The following is an 11,886-nucleotide window of genomic DNA, read 5'->3' as shown; positions in this document are numbered from 1 at the left end:
ATATCCACTTGACTCCAGGAGCTCGGGCTTTAAGGAAAACAATTATCATGAGACTCATGACAAAATCATGAGAATTGGCAACACTGCTTTTACTTCTGTTTAAAGGCTAGTTACTTTCCAGAAGGCTCTTAAACACACACTACAGCGATTGAGTTGCAGTTCTCACAGAATATTTAAAACCAAACACCAAGAAAATTCTATATTTTAAAGTTGAAAAAAACCCTGAGACTTCTAAGGTATATCAGGGCCACCGCAGGCAGGAAAGGAAAATAAACTGGCACAGGAATTCTGGACAGCTTTTCCTTTAGAAAAAAAGTTGGAGGGTCAAATCTTCTCGTCCTTAATCAACTAAAACTTCTATTGCCATCAGTGCCTCCACTCATAGATATAAACATCACAGTGACCATGTGATAACATGTTTGGTCAATAACTATACACTTCACACTTAAATATCTGAGTCATCTTACCCAGAGTTACACATCTTATATGCATTGGCTTAGGGACTGGATTTTCTGTCGTATTCTGAACAGTGCTGAATGGTGCCCAGTGAATAATGCAAATCATGACAATAATCGTTGACTTTATGGACTCTGTGGATGCAGTTTCTGTTCTTTGTTCTGGAATTGGCCTGAATACAGCTGAAACCCTAAGAATTTGAGGCATAAACACATCTGATACTTATATGACACTTTCTTATTCCTTTCTTTTCTCAAACTCAGAACAAAAAATGACTGAACAAAATGGTTTTCAGTTAAAAAGTAAAATTGCACAGCAGCCATTGCTGTACAACCCAGCATGGGGCTGAACCTACCACCCCTTGGGAGTTAAGTGATTTCCTCTCATCTGACTCTCATTCTCCCTAACTTCTGTGCTGCTTTTCATGCTGTTAACCATGACATCTATCCTGGGACCATTTGCTGGAGTCTCAGAGAACTGGCTGCCTTGGTTTTGCTCCAGTCTATCAGAGTCCTCTTCTTTTGCAGCATGCAGCAGAGAGAGAGAGAGTGGCTGGTCTGCTGGGATAGGGAGCTAGCTCAGAAAGACCTGGGTTGTGTCCCCCCCATGGACTTTCTGTCTGACCCCAGGCCAGTGCTTTAAGGACAGAATTTCAAAGATTTTTAGGCACCCAAAGATGCAGCTAGATATCTAGTGGGGTTTACAAAGCACCAAACCTTCTAAGTGCATTTGAAAATCTCACTAGGCACCTAAATACCTTTGAAAATCTGGCCCTTAGTCTGTGTGTGCCTCAGTGCCCCATTTGTACTGCAGGGCTGGGAGGAGAAATAGGTTTGACATTGTGAAGTGCAGCCTCAGATACCATGGTGATGGGGCCACATAAGTACCACAGGTAGAGTGGGAACTTCTCTATACACTGCTAGCCCTTCCCTGGGTTTGACCCCTTCTTTTCATCTATGCCCCCAAATCTCTCCCTTTTCTGAATGTAGCCTAGGCTCAGTGCTTTGTGTATTTTTTCTGAGTCCCCGCAGTGTTCTCTCTAAGGCCTTCTCCACACTGGCCAGTTACAGTGCACTAAAGCAGCTTTCTGTGGTGTAACCCGCGAGGTGCACACGGTGCCAAGCCACTTAGCACGCAGAAACTGCGCAGTTGCAGCACTGTAAAAAAACCACCCCGACGAGAGGCATGGAGCTTTCCGTGCCAGGGCTACAGCGCCGTAGTGCCACTGTAGACACCCTGGTCGATTACAGCGCTGCAATTGGCCTCTGGGAGGTGTCCCACAATGCCTGTTCTCGCTTCTCTGGTCTTCGATTTGAACTCTTCTGCCCTGCCCTCAGGTGACCAACCATTAGCCCCGCCCTTTAAATTCCTTGGGAATTTTGAAAGTCCCCTTCCTGTTTGTTCAGTGACGCGTGCAGTGGGCTCTGGGCATTTTTCCAGGTGGCCAGGCCTGCTCCACGCACCAGGCAATTCCCCGCTTGGAGCAATGCTGAGCTGCTGGAGCTCATCGGCATTCGGGACAGGAGGCTGTCCAGTCCCAGCTGCGCTCCAGCCGTAGGAATTATGATACCTACGGACAGATTTCATGATGCATGACAGAAAGGAGGCATGACCGGGACACACTGCAGTGCAAGGTCAAAGTGAAGGAGCTGCATCCGCCTACCACAAGGTGCAGGAGGCAAACCGCCGCTCCAGTGCTGTGCCCACGAGCTGAACATGATACTCGGCGGCGACCCCACCTCCACTGCGAAGGCCCCTGTGGATACTTCATTGGCTCACATGGCAGTCGAGAGTGGACTGAGCCAGGAGGAGGAAATCTTGGATGAGGATGTGGAGGGGGACCCAAAGGCAGAGGACGACTAGGAGGTTAGAGATTCAAGCAGCCAGGAGCTCTTCTCTACCTTGGAGGAGGCTAGCCAGTCACAGCTGTCGGAGACTGGCGAAGCACAAACAGCGGAGGAGGCCCCTGGTAAGTGGCTTTGATTTTGGGAATCGCTGAAATGAGTTGCTGGGGGCAGGAGGGTAGCAGAAAGCAGGCTTGTGTCTGTATGATGTGCGTACCACCACATTCCTAATCTGAGCGGCGGAACAGGGTGTTGATTGACTCTCTCACTTCACAGGAATCTGCCTCAGAGATCTCCACAAAACTCTCCTGGAATCTAGATACTGGGCAATCCGCTGCCGCAGATTTTTTGGCAGAGCTGCTTTGTTTTCCCATGCCACTCTGCTGTCATGGGGGGCGGGCGGGGGGGCAAGGACCATTGCTGTACGCAGGCGAGCCGCATAAGGGCCAGGGCAGAAGCCGCAGTGTTGGAGAAGACCCTCCTTTGATTCCTTGCTCACCCTCATCAGAGAGATATCTTCCATAATGAACACGGCCTGTGGAAAATGTGGGGACAGTAATGATTATAAGGCCCCCCCTACAGTGCTGGCTCTCCCCAAAAGCCATGTGCCCAGAGTACAGCAAGGTCCCCGAACACTGATTTACCCTGCCCCTGCGATTACTCACCATTTTGGGGACTTGTGGCTTATATGTGCTTGCCTGGGGTCAGCAAGTTAGTTACAGGTATGTGAATAGTGCCTGTGTTTTAAATCACTGAATCAGTGGTCTGTGTGTTGCAAATAATACTGCTTTTGTAAAATGTTGCATTTTGTCTTCACAGATATGACCTTGGGAGCCCAGCCTCCCTCTTTGTTATCGCCAGCTGAACAGCTGCGCAGAATTAGAAAGCGGCCACGAAAAACTAAAGAGGACTTTCTGTATGAGGTTATGATGCACTCCACGGCTGAAAAACAAGAATTGAAGGAGTGGCGGGACAGCGAGGAGAGGGACCGAAAGGAGAATGCGGAGTGCCAGAACGAAGCCACGGAGCGGCTCTTAAACATTATGGAGTGCCAGGTGGACACACTCCAGGTGCTACTAGCACTGCAAATGGATCAGCTCCTCGCCCGCCCTCCCCTGTAGCTGCTGTTGCAAACTCTTTCCCATATGCCCCCCAGACACCATCAACATGCTGTTATCAACCTCCTGGCTCCAATCTGTACCCGCTGCATTCCACTCCTGCCCCATCAGTCCAGCCCTGTGGACTCCCAGGACCCATGGCACTCAACACCCGTCCCTCTGCAGTTTAGCCCTGCTGAAGTACAGTACCCGCTGCACTGTACTCCAAAGGACAAGGTTCCATACGGTACCTGGACATACACAAATCTTTAACAGTCCCAGTACCCCACCTCCTCCTGGGACCCTCTCTTTCCTCATCCCCCACAGTGCTCATGTGTTTTTTTGTTTGTCTCTCTGCCCCCAATTGTTGTTTTTTAATAAAAGAATTGTTTTGGTTTGCAAGCAATCTTTATTCCATTCATTGAAAGCAAACAGAGCCCTGAAAAGCAACAGGCAAGTTTCTTAAATCTTCACAGTGCATCGTCTGCACCAATCACAATCACCTCCTAGCATTACAAGCACTGCACTCCCGAGCATAGCAACAAATATGAGGCTTTCAGTTTCAGATTGCTGCCTCAAGGCATCCTTGATCCTTATGGCCTCACGCTGCACCCCTCTAATAGCCCTGGTCTCTGGCTGTTCAAATTCAGCCTCCAGGGGCAGAGCCTCAGTGGTCCAGCCCTGAGTGAAGCTCTCACCCTTCCCTTCACAAATATTATGGAGGTACAGCACGCGGCTATAAGCATAGGAATATTGTCATCGGCCAGGTCCAGCCTCCCATATAGGCAGTGCCAGTGGACCTTTAAACGGCCAAAAGGACACTCAACAGTCATTCTGCATTTGCTCAGCTTGTTGTTGAACCGCTCCTTGCTGGTGCAAGGTTCCCTGTGAATGGCTTCATGAGCCACGGCATTAAGGGATAGGCGGGGTCTCCCAGGATCATAATGGGCATTTCCACTTCCCTTACGGTGATCTTCTGGTCCGGGAAGAAAGTCCCTGCTTGCAGCTTCCTGAACAGGCCAGTGTTCCGAAAGATGCGTGCGTCATGCACCTTTCCGGACCAGCCTCTGTTAATGTCCGTGAAACGCCCACGGTGATTCACAAGTGCCTGGAGAACTACAGAGAAAATCCCTTCCAATTGATGTACTCGGTGGCTAGGTAGTCTGGTGCCAGAATTGGAATATGCATGCCATCTATCACCTCTCCGCAGTTAGGGAAGCACATTTGTGCAAAGCCATCCACAATGCCATGCACATTGCCCAGAGTCACGGTTTTTCAGAGCAGGATGTGATTAATAGCCCTGCACACTTCCGTCATCACAAGTCCAACTGTTGACTTTCCAACTCCAAACTGGTTAGTGACCTATCGGCAGCAGTCTGGAGTAGCCAGCTTCCACAGTGCAATCGCCACGCGCTTCTCCAACGGCAGGGTAGCTCTCATTCTCGTGTCCTTGCGCTGCAGGGCTGGGGTGAGCTCATCACACAATCCCATGAATGTGGCTTTCCTCATCTGAAATTTCTGCAGCCACTGCTCATCATCCCAGACGTGCATGACGATGTGATCCCACCACTCAGTGCTTGTTTCCCGAGCCCACAAGCAGCGTTCTACTGTGGTTAGCACCTCTGTGAATGCCACAACCAGAGTCCAGCGGAAGGCACCACAAATGATTAGGGGGCTGAAGCACATGATTTATGAGGAGAGGCTGAGGGAACTGGGATTGTTTAGTCTGCAGAAAAGAAGAATGAGGGGGGATTTGATAGGTGCTTTCAACTACCTGAAGGGGGGTTCCAAAGAGGATGGATCTAGACTGTTCTCAGTGATACCAGATGATAGAACAAGGAGTAATGGTCTCAAGTTGCAGTGGGGGTGGTTTAGGTTGGATATTAGGAAAAACTATTTCACTAGGAGGATGGTGAAGCACTGGAATGAGTTACCTAGGGAGGTGGTGGAAACTCCTTCCTTTGCGGTTTTTAAGGTCAGGCTTGACAAAGCCCTGGCTGGGGTGATTTAGTTGGGGATTAGGTCCTGCTTTGAGCAGGGGGTTGGACTAGATGACCTTCTGAGGTACCTTCTAAGCCTGATATTCTATGTTTCTATGAATCTCACGTCGTAACTACTACACGTGGTGAGATCAATGTCAAGCTCCTCTTGCCTTTGTAGTTTAAGGAATAATTCCACTGCCACTCATGACACATTAGTGAGAGCAAGCAGCATATTGGTCAATACTGCGGGATCCCTTCTTGCAGACCAAAGAGGCAGAGTGCGCAGTACACAAACCGTTGAAAGATGGTGCCAAATGCGGCCGGAAGCACAGGGATTGCTGGGATGCGAAGCAATGCATCACAGGTCATTGGGACAGGACCCAGTATGCCCCGCGACCCCATCTGCTTTCCCACTACTCTTACCGGCAGAAGAGGAAGAGATGCTCTGTGGGACAGCTGCCCAGACAGCATGGCTCCGAATACTGATGCAAGTGCCTCAAGTGTGAACACACAACAACTGTTTCCCTTCAGCGCTCTTTGAGCGGCAATGTAACTGCCGGCGATGTAACTCTGCCAGTGTAGACATATCCTAAAACAACCCCTCCTCCCTCCTGCCCCTCCACAGAGGGATTTCTTTTCTAGAGGCTAAACTTCATATCCTTAATTTAAGCACCAGCCCTTTCTTATCTTAATCACCATGCCTCTGTAAACAAAATACTGATGTAAGCAGAGTCGGGATGAGCTCCACCCTGACGTCTGGTGGTGAGGTGTGGCAAGTTGTGAAAAAGAACTTCAGGGGCTGATCTCATTTGCATAGGCACACCCACCCCGCCTAGAATGAGGCCATAGCTGCCCAAATGGTCACTTTGGCTGCTGTGGGATCCCCAGTGTCTCCGTTATTGGGGCAGGAAGAATAAATTGTTATTACCCTGATTATGGGAATCAAGGACAGTGGAACTGCACTTGGCCTTTTGTTATGATGGAGGGACTCGCCATCAACTAAGTAGCACTCGCTAGGCAAGGGACATGGGTTCCAAAATTCTGTGAATTGAGAGAGGCTGGGGACAGGTATTAATACTTGGTGGGATGGGCCCCCTGGTGAGGGCCTTACATGCTAATTGCACTTCCTCCTCTCTCCACTGTGGACTATCAGAGCTAATTTTGATTCTATTAGGAGTCTAGTTACAGGCTGCTGAGCTGAATTCACTTTGGGCTAATGGTGTACCAACACTGAGGCTCCCCTACTACAAGCTGAAATGACAAAAGAGCTAAACTTACTAAGAGCTGAAATCACTGAGTGTTGTGTTAAGTAGTGGGGGAGCCTGAATCTATATGGTAGAGCAGTTTGCCAGATGGTGAGTAGAGCAGAGCGGCTGGTGGAGCAGAGCAGTTTGAGGGACGGTGAGCAGAGCAGAGTGGCTGTGGGGAGCAGAGCAGTTTGTTGGATGCCTAGAGCAGCTCATGGGGCGGCTGGCAGAGCAGAGCCCCATGGAGAGGTGGGGCCATCAGCTTTGGACCACATAAGGTGCCCCTTAAACCCTCCCCCAATCTCCACCCAGGTTGGGAGGTAAAACTCTGCAGGTAAACTTTTGAACTCTGGGGCTGCTCTGACCAGGGGCAGAGACTTTTGGGTCATTGGACTTTTGGGACTTTGGGTGATTTTGGGTTGCTGGACTCAAGAACTAAAGGGAAAGGACATGCCCCAATTTGCTTGGGGTGGGATTTTTGCTCATGGGTTGTGTTATGAATCCTGTTGGTGGTGTTTCCCCAACATAATGCCACATTGTTTCTCTCTGTTATTAAAAGGCTTTTTGTTACACTCAGACTATGTGTTTGCGAGAGGGGAAGTATTGCCTCCTGGAGGCGCCCAGCGGGGGTGGTATATATTTGTCCCAGGTCACTGGGTGGGGGCTCGAGCCGGTTTTGCATTTTGTTATTGGAATGGAACCCCTAGATACAGAACCCGGCCCTTGTTGCTGCCAACTCTGACAGGCAGAAGGGTTACACTGACTCCCTGCCCCAGGGGCACCTCTCCTCTGCAGAACTTATGTTTCACACTAATGCTGTAGTTAAGAGCTCTACCTGAGAGCTTGCACACCTCCTGCATAAAACTCAAGCAGGGGGGCTTCTGCCCTCCTCTGCCCCCCCCAATTGGCGCCCTTCCCCCTTACCCCTGTCCCCTCCCTTGAGACATGGCCATGCTCCCGGCCCCAGCTACTGTGGGGGTGCATGACCCTGAAAAGTTTGGGGACCACTGGTGTAGACACTGGTCTTTTACATCAGCTGTCTTCTCAATTTCAGGGCAGGAGCCATGAAACTGACAAGAAAGTCCCCACTTCTGTGGAGAGCTGAATGGCTGGACCCTGCTCCCAGCTGGGAGCCGGGGTTAGAAGCTCGGGGGGCTTTCCCCGCTTGTAGCTAGGAGCCAAAGCTGGGGCAGCTTTGGACCTCTCTCCCAGCTGGGAACTGGGGCGAGAAGCCGGGCCGGCTTCGGACTCTGCTCCCAGCAGCCAGCTGGGGGAAGTTGAAATGAAACTAAATATCATTATAGTGTAGTAGCAGAAAGAAGCCTATTCTGTATTATTATACGCAAGATATTATTTCAGCAACTTCCAGAATACACTAAATTGAAAGTAATTAAAATAATACTTCTGTGCTACAATTCCCTGAGGACAAGATCTGTCCAGATTACATGTCAGTTTACAGCCCCTTTGCCACTACAGAGCAGTGCATAAGGGCAATGGCAGACTGCAATGTGAATCGGGCCTTCTGTTTACTAAATTGTGAAGGGTGCTTTGGAGTATACTTTAACATAATTACTCAAGAACTACTCACTACCAGCAAATATTTTAAAAAGGTAGCAGCAAAGATTAGCTAAATCAACTGTTCTGTACAGATTTTGCAATGAAAACTATATAGCAAAGTGACTTTTTTGAGAAGCAGAAAGTGTACTGTTTCTATAGCTCACTCAGATGTACTAGGAGAAAGGTGTGTTATTGTTAATACACTAGCTGCAATCTGTTTAATCATTACTATTTTGGTGAAGTAATACTTGAAAATAGCATAATATCACTCACTCCTATTTTAAAGTCACTAAGATCCAGCTTCTGAAGCAATGGGATAACACAGCTGTTCCTGGGAGTAGAATTTGGCCCCATGTCTGCATCCAAGAGAGAAAAATGAAACCCTTTGGCCTCAGGTTAAAACTTTCGAACTTGGAAGCCTGGAGTTAATCTCATAAATCTACAGTTAGTCACCTTTGGTGTTATTTTCAGAATTGGTGAGCACTCAGCAGCTCCCACTTTCTGTTGTTGAGAACTCATTGTGATGGGTTTGGTCACAGAGACCCCCCTTGGGACTGTCACCTGATGTGCTGAAATTACCTCTGAGCCCATTTCCCCTGCCAGTTTGGGACTTCAGAACCCTGTCTTGTTGAGCCAGACACGCTAGCCTGCAGCAACACAGAGCCAGGGTCTGAACGATGCCCCCAGAACTGCAGACTTAACTGAAAACAGCTCAGCAAATATTCCTGTTTCCAGCATCCAGACACCCAGTTCTCAATGGGATCCAAACCCCAAATAAATCCATTTTACTCTATATAAAGCTTATCCAAGGTAAACTCATAAATTGTCCGCCCTCTATAACACTGATAGAGAGAGATGCACACACCTGTTTGCTCCCCCCAGTATTAATCACTTACTCTGGGTTAATTAATAAACAAAAGTGATTTTATTAAGTGTAAAAAGTAGGATTTAAATGGTTTCAAGTAATAACAGACAAAGTAAGTTACCAAGCAAAATAAAACAGAACACGCAAGTCTAAGCCTAATACATTAAGAAACTGAATACAGGTAAATCTCACCCTTAGAGATGTTTTAAGAAGCTGTTTTCACAGACTAGACTCCTTCCTAGTCTGGGCCCAATCCATTCCCCTGGTACAGTTCTTGTTAGTTTCAGCTCAGGTGGTGACTAGGGGATTTCTCATGACTGCCCGCCCCCTTTTTCTGTTTCACCCCCTTTTACAGCTTTGGCACAAGGTGGGAATCTTTTGTCTTTCTGGATCCCCACCCCTCCTTCTAAATGGAGAAGCACCAGGTTTAAGATGGCTTCCAGTATCATGTGACATGTTCTCATGTGCTGTGAGTCTTCATTACCCACTCAGTGGCACACACCTATACAGGAAGACTTATAACTAAACAGAGCCATTTACAACCAATTGTCCTAGTCAATGGGAGCCATCAAGATTCCAAGCCACCAATAATGACCCACACTTTGCACAGTTACAATAAGACTTCAGGTTTATACTTCATATTTCTAGTTTTAGATACAAGAATGATGCATACATAGAAATAGGATGAACACACTCTGGATTATAAGCTTTGTAAATGATACCTTACAAGAGACCTTTTGCATGAAGTATACTCCAGTTACATTATATTAGGGTGACCAGATGTCCCGATTTTATAGGGACGGTCCCGATTTTTGGGTCTTTTTTTAATATAGGCTCCTATTACCCCCCCCCACCCGTTCTGATTTTTCACACTTGATGTCTGGTCACCCATTATATTCACACTCATTAGCATATTTTCATAAAACATATGGAGTGCAATGTCACACGCATCACTTCTGTAAATCAGGCCACTTATTTAAGTGCCTAAACATGATGTAAAGGGCTGCCACCAGGGCTCATAATAAGTCACAGTGTAAAATACAAGGATGTTACACTCTGGGGTGCAATCCAGAACAACGAAGAATTATGTCCTGCCCCAGCTCGCTTTCCTCCTTCCTTCCTGCCCCTGTGCCCCATCTCTCATCTCACCTCGTTCCTGCCCCGTCTCTCTTCCCACCTTGCTCCTGCCCCTGTGCCCCACATCACCTCGTTCCTGCCCCGTCCCTCTTCCCACCTTGCTCCTGCCCCTGTGCCCCACCTCACCTCCTTCCTGCCCCGTCTCTCTTCCCACCTTGCTCCTGCCCCTGTGCCCCACCTCACCTCGTTCCTGCCCCGTCCCTCTTCCCACCTTGCTCCTGCCCCTGTGCCCCACCTCACCTCGTTCCTGCCCCGTCTCTCTTCCCACCTTGCTCCTGCCCCTGTGCCCCACCTCACCTCGTTCCTGCCCCGTCTCTCTTCCCACCTTGCTCCTGACCCTGTGCCCAACCTCTCCTCGTTCCTGCCCCGTCTCTCTTCCCACCTTGCTCCTGACCCTGTGCCCCACCTCACCTCGTTCCTGCCCCATCTCTCTTCCCACCTTGCTCCTGCCCCGAGCCCGACCTCACCTCATTCCTGCCCCGTCTCTCTTCCCACCTTGCTCCTGCCCCTGTGCCCCACCTCACCTCCTTCCTGCCCCGTCTCTCTTCCCACCTTGCTCCTGCCCCTGTGCCCCATCTCACCTCGTTCCTGCCCCGTCCCTCTTCCCACCTTGCTCCTGCCCCTGTGCCCCACCTCACCTCGTTCCTGCCCCGTCTCTCTTCCCACCTTGCTCCTGACCCTGTGCCCCACCTCACCTCGTTCCTGCCCCGTCTCTCTTCCCACCTTGCTCCTGACCCTGTGCCCAACCTCTCCTCGTTCCTGCCCCGTCTCTCTTCCCACCTTGCTCCTGACCCTGTGCCCCACCTCACCTCGTTCCTGCCCCATCTCTCTTCCCACCTTGCTCCTGCCCCGAGCCCGACCTCACCTCATTCCTGCCCCGTCTCTCTTCCCACCTTGCTCCTGCCCCTGTGCCCCACCTCACCTCGTTCCTGCCCCGTCTCTCTTCCCACCTTGCTCCTGCCCCTGTGCCCCACCTCACCTCGTTCCTGCCCCGTCCCTCTTCCCACCTTGCTCCTGCCCCTGTGCCCCCCCTCACCTCCTTCCTGCCCCGTCTCTCTTCCCACCTTGCTCCTGCCCCTGTGCCCCACCTCACCTCGTTCCTGCCCCGTCCCTCTTCCCACCTTGCTCCTGCCCCTGTGCCCCACCTCACCTCCTTCCTGCCCCGTCTCTCTTCCCACCTTGCTCCTGCCCCTGTGCCCCACCTCACCTCGTTCCTGCCCCGTCTCTCTTCCCACCTTGCTCCTGACCCTGTGCCCCACCTCACCTCGTTCCTGCCCCGTCTCTCTTCCCACCTTGCTCCTGACCCTGTGCCCAACCTCTCTTCGTTCCTGCCCCGTCTCTCTTCCCACCTTGCTCCTGCCCCTGTGCCCCTCCTCACCTCGTTCCTGCCCCGTCTCTCTTCCCACCTTGCTCCTGCCCCTGTGCCCCACCTCACCTCGTTCCTGCCCCATCTCTCTTCCCACCTTGCTCCTGACCCTGTGCCCCTCCTCACCTCGTTCCTGCCCCGTCTCTCTTCCCACCTTGCTCCTGCCCCTGTGCCCCACCTCACCTCCTTCCTGCCCCGTCTCTCTTCCCACCTTGCTCCTGACCCTGTGCCCAACCTCTCCTCGTTCCTGCCCCGTCTCTCTTCCCACCTTGCTCCTGCCCCTGTGCCCCACCTCACCTCCTTCCTGCCCCGTCTCTCTTCCCACCTTGCTCCTG

The sequence above is a fragment of the Natator depressus genome, chromosome 2, assembly GCF_965152275.1.
Source record: "Natator depressus isolate rNatDep1 chromosome 2, rNatDep2.hap1, whole genome shotgun sequence".
NCBI classification, from domain to species: Eukaryota; Metazoa; Chordata; order Testudines; family Cheloniidae; genus Natator; species Natator depressus.
Note: the sequence above shows the minus strand (reverse complement) of the source record.